Here is a 16,027-nt window from a genome sequence, read left to right as displayed (position 1 = left end):
TGCTAGCACGTTTACTAGACCAGACGGTAGGGGTCATCAGTTGCGTGCGCAGTAGCTAGCCACGCCGCTTGACGTCACACGGTCCCCATCTTCGCTAAACGAAGCAGAGCGCCATTAGTCTCGTGATGGTGTTTACGTTGTCAACAGTGTAAAAGTTTAATTTTTCTGTGCTGTGCCGTGCTGTGCGGTGCCATGGTGTGTTGTGCTGTCGCCGGTTGCTCTAACCACGATAGACACCAGAAGGATTTAGAAATTTTTCTGTGCTGTGCCGTGCTGTGCGGTGCCATGGTGTGTTGTGCTGTCGCCGGTTGCTCTAACCACGATAGACACCAGAAGGATTTAGACATTAAATTTCATCGTTTTCCAAAGAACAATGAAATTAAATTAAAGTGAATTAATGTCTGTAAACGGGCTGACTCCTTTACTATTGAGAATGTTCGTGTGTGCTCTGTACACATGACAACTCGGACTATATAAGGGACTTGAAGGGTGAGTTGTTAAACCTTCCAATTGGACATGATTTAAGGCTTGACGCAGTACCACATTTAAATTTGCCACTGAGTGGTAATGATTTAGCGAGTCAGTCCTGTAAAGATCGTGAAATAAGGGCACAAAAGCGAAATCATCGTAAGGAGATACAGCAAATTTTACAATCGTAGGCAACAATTGAAGCAGAAAATATGAATAATGCAATCTTGAGGAAGGAATTAGACGACGAAAGTAAACATCGGTGTTTCTGTAATGACAAAATTGCTGAAGTGACTGCAGAATTGGTGTTAATTAGACTAGAAAATTGTGACTTAAAACAGCAAAATAAGGATCTTCAGACCGTCTTATTGCAGCTAATACCGAGATAATAAAAAATAATGTTCAAGTTTTTGAGGGTACTTTTTCTAAAAGTCAACAGCAAGCTTTTTAGTAAAAGGCAGATGCTCAAGTTGGTCATCTGAGGACATTGCTAAGGCGGTAACCTTACGGTCTATATAATATAAAGCATTGTGTTTTGTTAGAGACGAGATTAATTACCCTTTTCCTAGCGAAGTTACAATCAAACGACGGCTAAGACAGTTTTCTATTTCTCCTGGATTCGTTCCACTTGTGCTTTGATCAAAATGAAGAAATGTTTAGAGGACCCCATGATAATGTCCAAGTCACTGTAGTAAGAAGTTTAGTTCAAAAGTGGATGCAACCTATCTACAAACAACTTTGATACAGCGATGTCAAGAGAACTGTTAGTTGAAGTAATTCATGTAGTAGAAAACACCGGATTTAAAGTTAGAGCAGTTGTGTGTGACATGGGACCTTCAAATAAGAAATGTATGACTGATCTGAATATTTGGCGGCAAAAACCGTCGCTGGAAAACCCATCAAGTAAAGAACGTAACATATGGTCTTTTTGTGCTGTGCCTCATGCACTTAAATTACTGCGGAATCACCTTCTTGATCAAGGATATCAACTGGAACGTGGGCAGTGTGTTACAAAAGAAGCATTAACGAAATTAATTGCAATGCAAAGTGAGGGCGAAGACCTACAAGAAGCGCACAAGCTTTCAGATGAAGCGTATGCTTGTGACTGGAACGGAGAGGCAAAATGTACGGAAAGCCGCTGAACTGTTATCATTGACTGTGGGTAAAGCAATATGCCATAACTTCCCAGAGCTCAGCTATGGTGGAGAGACTGTAATCACGATTAATAATGGATTTGACGTCCTAACCCCCGTGTCCACGTGTGTGGTACAAACAGCTTAAAAAGTGCCTATGGGAGTTGTATAGAGCAACAAAATCATGCTCTTGAAAAATTATTCGAATTAATTTTCACCATGAGAATAACTGACTAAAACAAACTCCTTCTTTTTCAAGGTTTTCTCACGTCTATAAATAGCCTTCGTGGTCTATATCAGGACTTAAAATGAGAAGGCTATACTTATGCAATGGCGGCCAAGTGTATTAATTGAGAGCTTATTTTCCCAGGTCCGAGGACTTGGTCGCTTTTATGATCATACTCTCCCTACCATTGTATCGCAGCGAATTAAATCATTAATTTTAAGCCGGAATGCAGGTGAAGTAGTAAACAGCAAAAATTATCCAGATAAAAAATGTCCAGTGCAGACGTTTGGTCCGCACAAGATGAGGTGTCTCAAAACTTCATACTTGATAATGACGAACATGGCCAAGCAGTGTCCAGCGAAAATCGAGAAGCTTGCGACAAAAATTGTAATGTTGAGGATGAGGATGAGAATGATGATGATGATGATGATGATGATGATGATTTCACTTCAGCTGTCAATGGACTTCTGGAACATTTTCAAGATAAAAATAATGCAAACGTGTCTGTCGAAGTAGTTAGAAAGAAGACCGAGCTACTAGAAATGATTGCTGGCTATGCAGCATATAGGATGAAGAAAAAGTACCCCCAGAAAGCCAATATGTACGGAATCCAAACCGTGAACATTTCTCCGTCACCTAGGAATTGGCTAGAAACAATTTCAAGAGGGTACTTAATGAAACCCACGGATGAGGGCATTAATTCTATTAATAAAATGTAAAATGAATTTAGCGCCTTCCATGGAAACTACATTAAGAAATGTCCAGAAGTTTTTAGGTTGTTAAAGGAAAAAATTAAGAAAGAATATCCTGGTCTTGAAGATTTTGTTGTTTTGTGTTTTGTCAGAACCAGAACGTTCATAAGGATGAAAAACATAAACTAACTTAGGCACTTGGATTCTTACAAGAGGTGTAAACGAACTCCTAATGAAACACGGAAAGATGTGAAAAAAAAATTAAGAAATTTGTGGGATAGACTGATTTTAAAGTAATGCAAAACAACCACATAACATCTAGATGTAAATATTTTGTGTGGTGCCTATATAATGTAAATATGTATACAGTTTTGCCACCATAATAATAATTAGGTGTATTTATCAGGTGTTTTCAAATATTGAACTTTTGATCGCATTTTTTGACTGTGAGGGTTTTCTCCGTACCAGAGGTATATATGGCCTAAGCTTGTGGAAGCCTCTTTCCCCCTAAAAAGAATGACCCTTGATACGGTGGAAGAGCTTGACGTTTCTTCAGGGGATTTTTACCAACATTCAACCGGCCAATACACATCTATATATATATAAAATAAGAGTTTTGTCTGTACATTGCTCAGAATTTGAAAAGAATGGTATTTCTGTATCGGTCATGTCCATAGTAACAAGAAAATGCACTTTTTACTTTTCCGTAATCTGTCTGTCTGTCTGTCTGTCTGTCTGTCTGTCTGTCTGTCTGTCTGTCTGTCTGTCTGTCTGTCTGTCTGTCTGTCTGTCTGTCTGTCTGTCTGTCTGTCTGTCTGTACACGCATCACGAGAGAACGGTTGAAGAGAATTTAATAAAAATCGGTATGTGAAGTCAGGGGATGAGCCTCTACAATCTAAGCTATAAATCATTTTACTCACGCTGAGTGAAATGGTAGTTTAGGGGAAGGCCTAAAATTGAATTCTCAACTATTTATGTTATTAGTGGTCTAATGAAAATCGGTATGTGAAGTCGGGGGATGAGCCTCTACAATCTAGGCTATAAATAATTTTACTCACGCTGAGTAAAATGGTAGTTTAGGGGAAGGCCTAAAATTGAATTCTCAACTATTTATGTTATTAGTGGTCGTATTTTAAAGAAAATGGGTATGCAAAGTTAGGGAATAAGTTGCTACAATCTAGGCTATCAATAATTGTATTCACGCTGAGAAAAATGGTAGTTTAGGGGAAGGCCTAAAATATAATCCCCAATTATTTTGTTGTTATTAGTAGTCCTATCTTGATGAAAATCGGTATGCAAAGTCAGGAAATAAGTCGCTATAGTATAGGCTGTAAATTATTTTATTCACGCTGAGTGAAATGGTAGTTTAGGGGAAGGCCTAAAATGTAATTCCCAAATACTTCTTATTAGAGGTGTAATCGATGAATGCTACATGACTAGGGTTATATAGTATTAAATTTCCTATTATTCATGTTTTATACATTGTTACCGTACTGGCTATGATCACAAAGATATTCATGATTTTTGTTACTAAGTCCATATCAGCCCCGAGTAACCAGAAATGGGTAAACAGTATTTAATGAAAATCGGTATGTAAAGTCGGAGAATAAGAAACTACAGTTTATGGTATAAAATATTTTACAAATCACAGAGTTGAAAGAAAACTAAATGTGAAGGCCTACAATATAGAAAGTTCATAACATTGATCAACAATAACATTACATTGACCATTGTTTGTCGTGATGTGCTTTGTGTCATCTGTTGCCCTTCATCTCCGGTAGATAGGATTACTGCTGCGTACAGAGTATTTTTTATTTGATTTACGTCGCACCGACATAGATAGGTTTTATGGTGACGATGGGATAGGAAAGGGCTAGGAGTGCCTTAGGCCTTAATTAAGGTACAGGCCCAGCATTTGACTGGTGTGAAAGTGGGAAACCACGGAATACCATCATCAGCGCTGCCAACAATGGGGTTCGAATCCACTATCTTTCGGATGCAAGCTCACAGCTGCGCACCGCTAACCACACGGTCAACTCGCCCAGTCATACAGAGTGTAACAGCCTGCCTGAATATTGATGGGAAGTAGCTGGGGAGTTAGATAACTTTCTTCTTTAGCATGACATTCCCCTGGTTTATAAATTTTCTGATAATACTGGTACGTAACACACTGGATCATCACAGCATTCGGGCTATTTAATCCCTACTCTGAGGCACTGATTGGAATGAACAGTGTGCATATTTAGCGGAATAATGGCAGATGAGTGTTCACGGCAATCTGCGGCCTGGTCATCCCAGCTCTGGAACTTTGGACTATTAGATTGGCGCCGCAATCTAACCGCAGCACTGTTCGTTAAAAGTGATAAAACGTGCGGCTTTCCATTTGATCGAGTATTTTATATGATAGCATTGCTTTTAATCGCTACATTCATACTTACGTTTTTGTAATGACCTATGTTGATTTCAGGTTAAGAAAACCACAAAGTCAGTCTTTCTGAGAATCCCGTAGCGATGCACGGGTACATCAGCTAGTTCATAAATAATTAATTGTACATAAATATAATATTAGGTGTTTACAATAATACTTAACACCAACAGTCCGCCAAAACAACGGTAAAAAGCATCCTGTGCGATTGGTCATGTTTCTTTAATTTTAGTAACTAGTTTTAAAAATAAATCTATGTATAAAATCGTTCTAAAATCACTGGGTGGATATAAAAGACGAAAACCGAACCGTATATACTTTATTTTCGAGGTGAAAGATAATTTAGTACTGAGAAAGCTACTGGAATAGTGTTATTATATTACTTGTAATGTTCTGACAAATACTCAAATAAATTACAACATATCTACACATATTGAAAAATATCAAGCAAGTGGTTAAATAAAAACAAGCAAATCATTAAGAGAAACGCACAATTACAATGGGTCGGGTTCACTAGTGATGTGCGCGAGTGATGCCTGGAATCGCGGTACTCGACTCTTTCGAGTCCAGGCTCGGGCTCGTTTCGCTTGCGAAGACTCGATGACAGCATGACGTCACACGTTCGCTCTCTCGCCCGCTCTTGGATGGATGGAGCATAATATATATACAAGTGGTCGCCGAGGTTTTATGGGATTGCGATGGACCGGTACGATATAAATATTCTTAATGAGTGAGCAAAATAAATAATCTGAATTTGATGATGACTTGCGAAAGATAATACCACAACTATATACGCATAATAAAGTATGAAAATATTCGTTCACGGCATCTCTCACCCACTCCACTGAATATGCCCTATATTCTAATAATGACAGCATAGCTTCTATGGCCTTCAGCACAACTTGGCAGGTTCGATACTGGTTTAGTCCGGTGGTATTTGTAGGTGCTCAGATACGTCAGCCTCGTGTTGGTAGAATTGCTGGCACATGAAAGAACTCCTGGGTGACTAAATTCCGGCACCTCGGCATCTCCGAAAACCATAAAAATGTACGTAGTTGGACGTAAAAGTGGTGGTGGTGGTGATTATTGTTTAAAGAGGAAGTACAACTAGGCAACCATCCTCTATATCCGAGAGAAAAAACGAAGGGATCCAACTCATAACATTATTATTATTATTTAAAATTATTGTCACGGTGTCCGGCTCCATGGTTAAATGGTTAGGGCCTTTGGTCACAGGGGTCCCGGGTTCGATTCCCGGCAGGGTCGGGAATTTTAACCATCATTGGTTAATTTCCCTGGCACGGGGGCTGGGTGTATGTGTTGCTTCATCATCATTTCATCCTCATCACGACGCGCAGGTCGCCTACGGGTGTCAAATCAAAAGACCTGCACCTGACGAGCCGAACCAGTCTTGGGATCTCCCGGCACTAAAAAACATACGCCATTTTTTCTTTTTTTTTTTCACTGTCACGGTATGTTTACATTCTTCCGAGGGGACAGGTGAATAGTTTATACTTACATCATACTTTCGGCAGATATAATGTAGGGTATTAAGATTAGGCGTCCGGAATGTGATGTACGTACACGAAGCAAATCATCAGACAGAACGTCATTCTGTTCTAAATAAACAATGAACGCAATGAACAAAATACACCCTCCGTTTTGACGTTTATCAGTGCAACACATGACTGTGCAAAGGAACAAAACCGAGTGTAGTCTTTAGAAGTTGAGCGAAGGTCGAAGAATAGCGGCGGGATGTATTTGCTTTACGTCGCACGAGATAGGAAAGGTCTAGGAAGTGGAAGGAAGCGGCTGTGGCCTTAATTAAGGTATAGCCCCGGCATTTGCCTGGTGCGAAAATGGGAACTCACGGAAAGCCATCTTCAGAGCTGCCGACAGTGGAATTCGAATCCACTATCTCCCGGATGCACGCTCACAGCCGCGATCCCCTAACCGAAATGCGTGTTTCTGTGGTGATTTGTAGTGTAGTGTGTTGTGTGAATATGACGAGGAGAGTGTTGGGACGGACACAAACACCCAGTCCCCGAGCCAGGAGAATTAATCAGAAGCGATTAAAATCCCCGAACCGGCCGGGAATCGAACCCTGGACCCTCTGATCCGAAGGTTAGTACTCTGACCATTCAACCAACGAGTTGGACAATAGCAATAAGTGATACTACAGCACATGTATGTTTCTGAACGCCCTACAGCTGTATCTTTGCAATAAATTCTCTGGCAGTAATATTGTCATTATTTCGCACAATATTATTACCGGTACACGTTTTCCTATAAGGACGTCGCGGGAATAATATGTCATAGCTATCAACACATCCCTGGTGGCTACTTCCGGGCTGCACAATATTTCCTCGGATCATAAACCATTGATAGCTAACGTAAGAGTTAGTCCGAAAATCATGAAGAATAAGCCTAGAAGAAATGTACTAAATACACCTAATCTGCAAAATTGTGAAGCTCAGCAGAAAATTGCTCAGGATTTGAATAGGCATTTAAAAGAAATCAATACCAATAACTGTGAAACAGCAAATGATTTATGGAATCAGTTTAAAAGTCGGGTAGAGATACTTCTTCAAAACAAAGATCAAAAGATACATCCAATGAAAAAAAAAGAAATGGATGACAGATGATATTTTTGAACTAATGGAACAATGAAGATTAGTAAAAAATGATGCAGAGGAATACAAAAAATTACAACGCCACATAAGGAAAGAAATACGTGCTGCGAAAGAGAACTGGATGAAAGAACAATGTGTGGAAATGGAAATCTTTCAGTCTAAACATGATCTGTTCAATATACATCAAAAATTAAAGGAAATAGCTGGTATGTACAGAAAACGTAACCTTTCTGTACTGGTTGATGCTAAAAACAGGCCTATTATTAATGAAGAAGAAGTTTTAAATACTTGGGAAAATTATCTGATAGAACTTTTCTGTGATCAGAGAGGTGAGGAAACTAACCAACGAGCTAATTGTGAAGGCCCTGACATTCTTAAATCAGAAGTGTTATATGCTGTGAAAGTTTCAAAAAGCAAGAAATCACCAGGTCCAGATAACATCCCAGTAGAACTTCTTAAAATGATTGACGAAGACAATATCCAATTCTTGGTAAAGTTGTTCAATACTATATATAATACTGGAGACATCCCATCTGACTGGCTGTTATCTACATTCATCACGTTGCCAAAGAAGCAAAAGGCATGTAAGTGTAATGATTATAGGCTAATAAGCCTCATGAGCCACACACTTAAAGTATTCCTTCGTGTAATACATAACAGAATCAAGACTAAGTGTGAACGAGACCTCGACGAAACACAGTTTGGGTTCAGAAATTCGTTTGGTACAAGGGAAGCATTGTTTGCGCTAAATATCCTAATTCAGAACAGTCTAGATCAACAACAAGAAGTGTTTGCTTGTTTCATTGATTTTGAAAAGGCATTTGACAGAGTTCAACATCCAAAACTTGTAGAACTCCTAAAAGATATAGGAGTTGACAGCAAAGATATCCGCATTATTGAAAACCTTTACTGGAGACAAAAGGCCGTCGTCCGAATCGGAAATCAAACTACAAACGAGATAGCCATCCAAAAGAGGAGTTAGACAAGGTTGTGTTTTGTCTCCATTGTTATTCAACCTTTACTCGGATAAAATTTTCAAGACAGCTTTAGAAAATCAACAATATGGAATAAAAGTAAATGGCGGCATAATTAACAACATAAGATATGCGGATGATACAGTCATCCTGTGTGACAATTTTGAAGGTCTCCAACTCCTGCTCAATAATATCAGTGCAGTAAGTGAGGATATGGGACTAAAAATAAATGTAAACAAGACCAGGTTCATGATCTTCAGCAGACGTGCCAATGCTGAGGCAATCTTACAACTAAACAACCGACAGATTGAGAGAGTAACCACTTTTAAATATCTGGGTGCCATTGTCACTGAACAACTTGATCCCGAGAAAGAAGTGAAACAGAGGATAGCAATAGCACGAAAAATATTTACAAAAATGAAATCTTTCTTTTGCAATGACTACTTAAATTTAAAACTTAGACAGAGGATGGTCAAATGCTATATATGGTCAGCCTTGCTATATGGTGTGGAAACATGGACTCTCAAGAACATATCAGTGAAACGCTTGGAAGCCTTTGAAATGTGGATCCACCGTAGGATGCTCAGGATTTCGTGGGTTGCACGACTAACGAACCAAGAAGTACTCAGAAGGGCAAGAGCAAGTCGGGAACTCGTTCAAACAATAAAACTCCGGAAGATCTCTTACCTTGGCCACATCCTTAGAAATGACCGTTACCTCATCTTACAGCGGATTGTACAAGGCAAAATACCGGGTCGAAGAGGTGTCGGGAGGAGGCGAACATCATGGCTTGGAAACATCAAAGAATGGACTGAAATTCACAGTGTTGAAAGACTTTTCCACCTAGCAAGAGATCGTTCTGCATTCGCCACAGTGATCGCCAACGTCAGGGGGAACTGATACGGTACTATGAAGAATAAGAAGAAGAATAACAATAACAATAATAGAACGCTACCGTTATCGACATTAGAAAAGGTCTCCACCATAGTGTGGAAACTGTCCCCATTCCACGCCCACGCTCCTCTTCGGTCCTACGTGTCTATCAAGTTGACGGTTTGTTAGTAAGTCATAAATATTTTGCCTATGATGATAATAATTATCGTAACAATCAAATCAATAAAACCAATCATCAGCAGCAAACATATTGCAATCCACATCACAAAAATATTCTGTGACTGACTCTGAATGCCGCGCAATCCAGTACAATAGATTATAGTTCTAAGACATGTCCACAGATAGTGACACTAGTATGCTTGGACTCGAGTCTGGAGTCGAGTATACCGATTCTAAGAGCACATTACTCGATTCTACTCGATTCCGTCGCTAGCCCATCACTAGCCGGTTCACTGCAAGCCCAGCAGTGGAGACCAGATGACGTCATCAGCCAAAGCCAGCCTGCGCGTGACCCCTACCGTCTAATCTAGTGAATGTGAGTGCTAGTTCTCTACATTGGTTTCGATGTTCTTTGATACTAGTCACTGGCTGCAATGAACGGCTGGTGAGGAGAAGGGAACCTACGAAGTATGAAATTGTAAGAGGCGCACATTTTACTCAGCTGTTTGACAGGCAGCGAGTACGCGGTAAGTATACATGACCCTGATTTTTTAAATCTTTGTTCGTTTGCATGAATTCTCGCTGCGTTAAACTACGTGCATCATCAAAGCATCCTTTTAGCGCGATTTACTGGTGTTTGTTTTGTGCCATACACCGTAATTTGTTAATTAAAAGTGTTAGAAATAGACTATATACATACCGGTATATATATATATATATATATATATATATATATATATATATATATATTGCTACTTGCTTTACGTCGCACCGACGCAGATAGGTCTTATGGCGACGATGGGACAAGGAAGGGCTAGGAGTGGAAAGAAAACGGCCGTGGCCTTAATTAAGGTACAGCCCCAGCATTTGCCTGGTGTGAAAATGGGAAACCACGGAAAACCATCTTCAGGGCTGCCGACAGTGGGATTAGAACCACCGGTATATAAAAACATGGCAATGTCAATATACCAAATGTTAGAAATAGGCCTATATGTTCCACATTTTCCAATACCGGTACCTGCCTCCCTTTGCCAGATAAAAACCTTAGTTAATCTATAATTGGTTATGTTCTTCTGTCTGTCGAAACTAATTTATGATTAAACACAATTAATAAAATACCTGAAAAATATATTTAACAATAGAACAAATCTCAAAAGTAATGTAATTAAAGTAAGGCGTTTCTTTCTTCAGTTTTTTTTTTTTTGCTAGGGGCTTTACGTCGCACCGACACAGACAGGTCTTATGGCGACGATGGGATAGGAAAGGCCTAGGAGTTGGAAGGAAGCGGCCGTGGCCTTAATTAAGGTACAGCCCCAGCATTTGCCTGGTGTGAAAATGGGAAACCACGGAAAACCAACTTCAGGGCTGCCGATAGTGGGATTCGAACCTACTATCTCCCGGATGCAAGCTCACAGCCGCGCGCCTCTACGCGCACGGCCAACTCGCCCGGTTCCTTCAGATTTCATGAATGCCGGACTGTGTGGCTCAGACGGCTGAGGCGCTGGCTTTCTGACCCCAACTCGGCAGGTTCGATCCTGGCTCAGCCCGGTGGTATTTGAAGGTGCTAAAATACGTCAGCCTCGTGTCGGTGGATTTACTAGCACGTTAAAGAACTCCTGCGGGACTAAATTCCGGCACCTCAGCTTTTCCGAAAACCGAAACAGTAGTTCGTGGGACGTAAAGCAAATAACATTATTATTATTATTATTATTAGATTTCATTAATACCGAATTTATTGTGATAAAACCATATTTTAGCATTTTCTAGAGGCATCAGAATTAAAGCATGAAACTTGAGTAAGGTAACAACTTTTGAATGAGCATTTATGAGGTTCGTTGATATTATCTAATTCCCTACTGCCTAAGCATTTCACTGTTATTTTGGAATTGTTATTCGGAATATAGTATTCTTTCGGAACACGAACAACCGGAACTCTTCCAGAAAAAGAATAACTTCGCCCAACTCTATTAGGTACGATCCATTCTCACACACACGCAGGTCGCCTGTAGGCTGTCAAATCGAAAGACCTGCACCAGTCCTGTACGAAGGACACACGCCATCACCATTAACTTATTTATTACTATATCTTCATCTCCTGTTTCAAAATCTGCTTCTAAGATTTAAAAATAAAAACATTTCATCAAACATGGTCACTGGGAAAGATAACAAAATCTCCACTATCAGGTAATAAATGGCGTATGGCTTTTAGTGCCGGGAGTGTCCGAGGACATGTTCGGCTCGCCAGATGCAGGTCTTTTGATTTGACTCCCGTAGGCGACCTGCGCGTCGTGATGAGGATGAAATGATGAAGAAGACGACATATACATCCAGCCCCCGTGCCAGCGAAATTAACCAATGATGGTTAAAATTCCAGATCCTGCCGGGAATCGAACCCGGGACCTCTGTGACCAGAGGCCAGCACGCTAACTAGTTAGCCATGGAGCCGGACTCCACTATCAGATGTAGATTACTGTAGAAGAACTCACTAGACAACTGGCAGTGTTTCACTCCATTCCGTGCTAGACACTTACTTCAAAAAGAATTAAGTTCTTTGTTGAACACGAATGTTCACTTTCTTTAGGTAAAAATATTACTTATTTACTTAAAAATGAATTGATGATGTAACGAGAAGCACTTCGTATAGACAGGATGCTTCTCTTTATTGTCTTTACAGCCATTAGTAGAAATAAGGTACTAGCTCCCATTGTTCTTTACAGGTTTATTTGAACAGTAATACTCATATTTCATATCTTAATGCTGACGCAGCATACCAACTTCAACATGTTAGCTTATAACACTGTTAGCTTCATGTAGTAGAGAGTGAATTATCTTTCAGTCCATGCTATCTGTCCACGCAAGCTGCATCGCGTATCACTTGTCGCTGACTAGGTGAAGGCAGAGCCGAATCTAGGGTAAGTGGAACTACTCTTTAATACCTGGCTGACCGAGCTTTGTTCTATACTTATTGAATAGTAACCAAGGGTCATGAAAAAATAAAGTAATGAAATGTGTCATATATGAACGCTGAGAAATATAGAGGTATTAGGACTTATGATAGGAGCAAGAGCCACCATTACTCAAATATTTCACAACATTTGTAAGAAATTTAATTCGGATAACCAATTTATGAAGGACATTAGATTAGCTGCCGTGAAAGGCTCGTTAATAATAGTAGGAAATCGTTTGTACTCTTAGCTATATCTTCGTCTTATAAGGGGTTCCTTATGGGTAGCAAAATTATTGATTTTATTTTTACTGATTAATATGTATATTATGGTATACAAAAAATGTATAGACATATTTTACACGACCAGTAATGATTGATTTCATTTATTTATGCTTCTCCCATTTGAAGGCTGCCAAAAAGACAAAGCTTACATGAAAAGTGGATCCTTGTAAGCTTTGTCTTTCTGGCAGCCTTCAAATGGGAGAAACATAACTAAATGCAATCAATCATTACTGATCTGCATTTAGGGCAGTCGTTCATGTGGCAGATTCCCTATCTCTCTCATCTCTCTCTCTCTCTCTCTCTCTCTATCTCTGATTTACGTCGCAGTGACACAGATACAGTAAGTCTTATGGCGGCGATGAGATAGGAAAAGGCAGGGGTTGTGAAGGAAGCAACCGTGGCTTGAATTAACTTATGGCACAGCCCCGACATTTGCCTGGTGTGAAAATGGTAAACTACGGACCATATTCAGGGCTGCCGACTGTAGGGTTCGAACCCATATACAGTTCCATTTACGTGCAATATTTACATTTGTGAGCAGAATTAGTCCTATTTTAGGTCCCAGACTCCAGGAGATCCATCCATATCACATTAGGAGGGATGTGCGCTTGCTGCACGGATATTATGCATATTCGATTCGACATACGTGTGCGAACAATTCTTTTCCCATGAAAACCGAGTGAGTTGGTCCCGTATACTTCATACTGGCCACACTTAAGTGACTGCAGCTATCGAGCTCGGTCAGGCGTATCCCCAGCTGCCATGGTATGTATCTGGATGGTTCTCAGCAACGCGGGTGGAGAGCTGACAGCGTGTTGTACGATGGAGATATTCCCCACGCTGGTGGTCCGCCGGGACTGACCATAGCGTCCTCGAGGCATATGTGTACTCTCACGTTTCCACAGCGTTCACCACTGATGCACGGTCGAATCATAACGGTTCAAGTGGTGAACAGTGCGTCGAAACATCTAATCAGTCTCTCTCAGTCCACCGATGCCCATGCTTCGCTACCGAATTCTACCTTGTATACAGAATTCTAGTTTAGGTAGTGTACACGTTGTGAGAAAGATTGTATTAAATTGCATAGCTCTTAACGTTACCCTATAAAAAGCGCCTCGGAATTAACCAAACGTCTTTTCTCATATGAAAACTGGGTTAGGGCATTTTCCTTGTAAGTATAGGCCGACTTGCCTACCATCAGTCACAATCAGGTTGGGGAGGTTTCATTATAATGTCAGACACTCACACTCCACCTGCCTTTTTATATCCTCAGAAAGACTGTCTTAGTGGTTTTTCCAACTGAAATGAACATAGGTCATTACAATGACGTCAGAAGGAATGGCGTGATTAAAAGCAATGCTTTCATATGAAATAGTCGATCAAATGAAGACCCACACATTTTCTCACTTTTAATGAACGCTGCCGATCTGACAGTCCAAAGTTCCAGAGCTGGAATGACCAATCCGAAGACAGCCGTGATCCGTGAACACTCTTCGTCTTTCTTCGGTGGGGAGAGTCGAATAGTGCAGAGTCCTAGGGCAAAAACCGTGTCTTTTTACTAATCTGTTTCCTAGGAGTACCCGATGAGTCGGAAAATCTCAATTCAGTACACTAGTGGCGGAAAAATCTATCTGACTTGGAGGCAAATTTTTCCTCCAAGCCAGAGAAAAAACCCACTCTTCACTGCTAATTTGGATAAAATAAATGTAGAATTCAATAAAAGTGAATAGGAAGAAGCTTTTCTTAAGAAACAGCTCTTTTCCGGGCTGAATTTTGAGTTATTTAGTGAATTGTGGTGCTATAATTTGGAATAGGTCTAATTTGTAATTCTAGACCAGGTCATACTACCACTACCACTACTATTACTACCACTACTATTACTACTACTATTACTACTGCTACTAAGTGAGCCTCTGCCTCAAGTGGGCACACTGCTCATTCAAAACAGCACACGGAACTTTAAAATTTCTGGGCTTCAAGCCCATAGCTTACAAATTTACAATTGCGCAAATGAGGTATTATTTAGACAAGGACAGAAATCTCCCAATTCAAGGGCACTTTGCTCGAAAGGTTACAAATCTATAGCCTTACAGAGGCACCTTCCCTATTACAGGGAATTCACAATCTTAGAAAAGAGTTTACATGCTCTCCAACAGTAACGAATTTCTTACAGCCCGCTTAAGGCGACATTACAGAAACCTTACAATCTCTGGCCCCTCTAGGCGCAATTTACAATTTAAATTTTCTTTTGCACAGGGGTATCTATTACCCACCCTACTGGGCCTTCGTGGGAAAAGAACAGGTTAAATTAATGGCCCGAACACAAACTGAATTGAGGCGTACCTTTGCGCTCCTAGATAATGAAGTACAAAATCCTAACGGGGCTCTGGGCCCGAGGTTACAGGCGCTAATCCCAACCTAATGAGATGACTCGAATGAAGGTTAATTTAATGCATTACGGGAATGAGAAACAGTTACAAAGTCGTAGTCACCTCAAACCAGGTTGAAGGGAAACTCGAGAGGGTAACGCACTCTCTATCCTCTATTTACAGTTTTCAGAGTTTATGAAATTTTACATTAGCCGAAAGAAGGTTTTATGTTTTAGAAAACAGGAGGTTACATAATTAGAAATTTGAACCTTTTCCTCGTGCAAGTCTGCGGAGGTAGCTACAGAAAAAATGAGACTGATGGTCATTACCTTGACTGATGGACTGCCTTGCGAAGAATGAGGCGCACCACCTCCTGCCTTAACACACACACTCTCAGAAACACGGTGATCCAAAGACAAGGTAGCCAGAAAAGCCACAGCTTATATACGCGAGGGGACAGTTCTAGAGGGTTCTGGACTAATCCGGACACACCCTCTCAATTTTATTGGCAGAATCAAAAAATTACACCCAAAAACCAACAAGAAGCCTGTGATAGGCTGAAAACTGATTACAGAAATGGCAGAATGAGAGAGAAGTGTTGCAAACCTAGAAATATATATATAAAAAAACGTATGAACAATAATTTAGTTGGGAAACATAAGAACACAAAACTTCTTTAAATCACTAGTTCTTCCGTCTTGCACCAGAGTGCATGATCACAGTTTTTTGTAGAGACATCTATGGAGAAAAGTTCTAACATCTTGATGAACACGAAAACAAAACAAAATAAATCCAATAAATTTAGAAAACTTAGAAATGACAAA

General features: G+C 40.2%; 1 protein-coding gene across 1 annotated transcript in view; it reads left to right on the top strand.

The window, feature by feature from the left end:
- The first annotated feature begins 12,391 nt into the window (after window positions 1-12,391).
- Window positions 12,392-16,027, top strand: part of LOC136858557 (luciferin sulfotransferase) — a 62,571-nt gene continuing 58,935 nt past the window's right edge. Inside the window, exon 1 of the mRNA XM_067138180.2 lies at window positions 12,392-12,517. The gene's annotated coding sequence lies outside the window, so the exon portion shown is untranslated. The remainder of the gene's footprint in view (window positions 12,518-16,027) is intronic.

The sequence above is a fragment of the Anabrus simplex genome, chromosome 1 (genome assembly GCF_040414725.1).
Source record: "Anabrus simplex isolate iqAnaSimp1 chromosome 1, ASM4041472v1, whole genome shotgun sequence".
Taxonomy (NCBI): Eukaryota; Metazoa; Arthropoda; class Insecta; order Orthoptera; family Tettigoniidae; genus Anabrus; species Anabrus simplex.
This window is presented reverse-complemented; position numbering and strand designations above follow the sequence as displayed.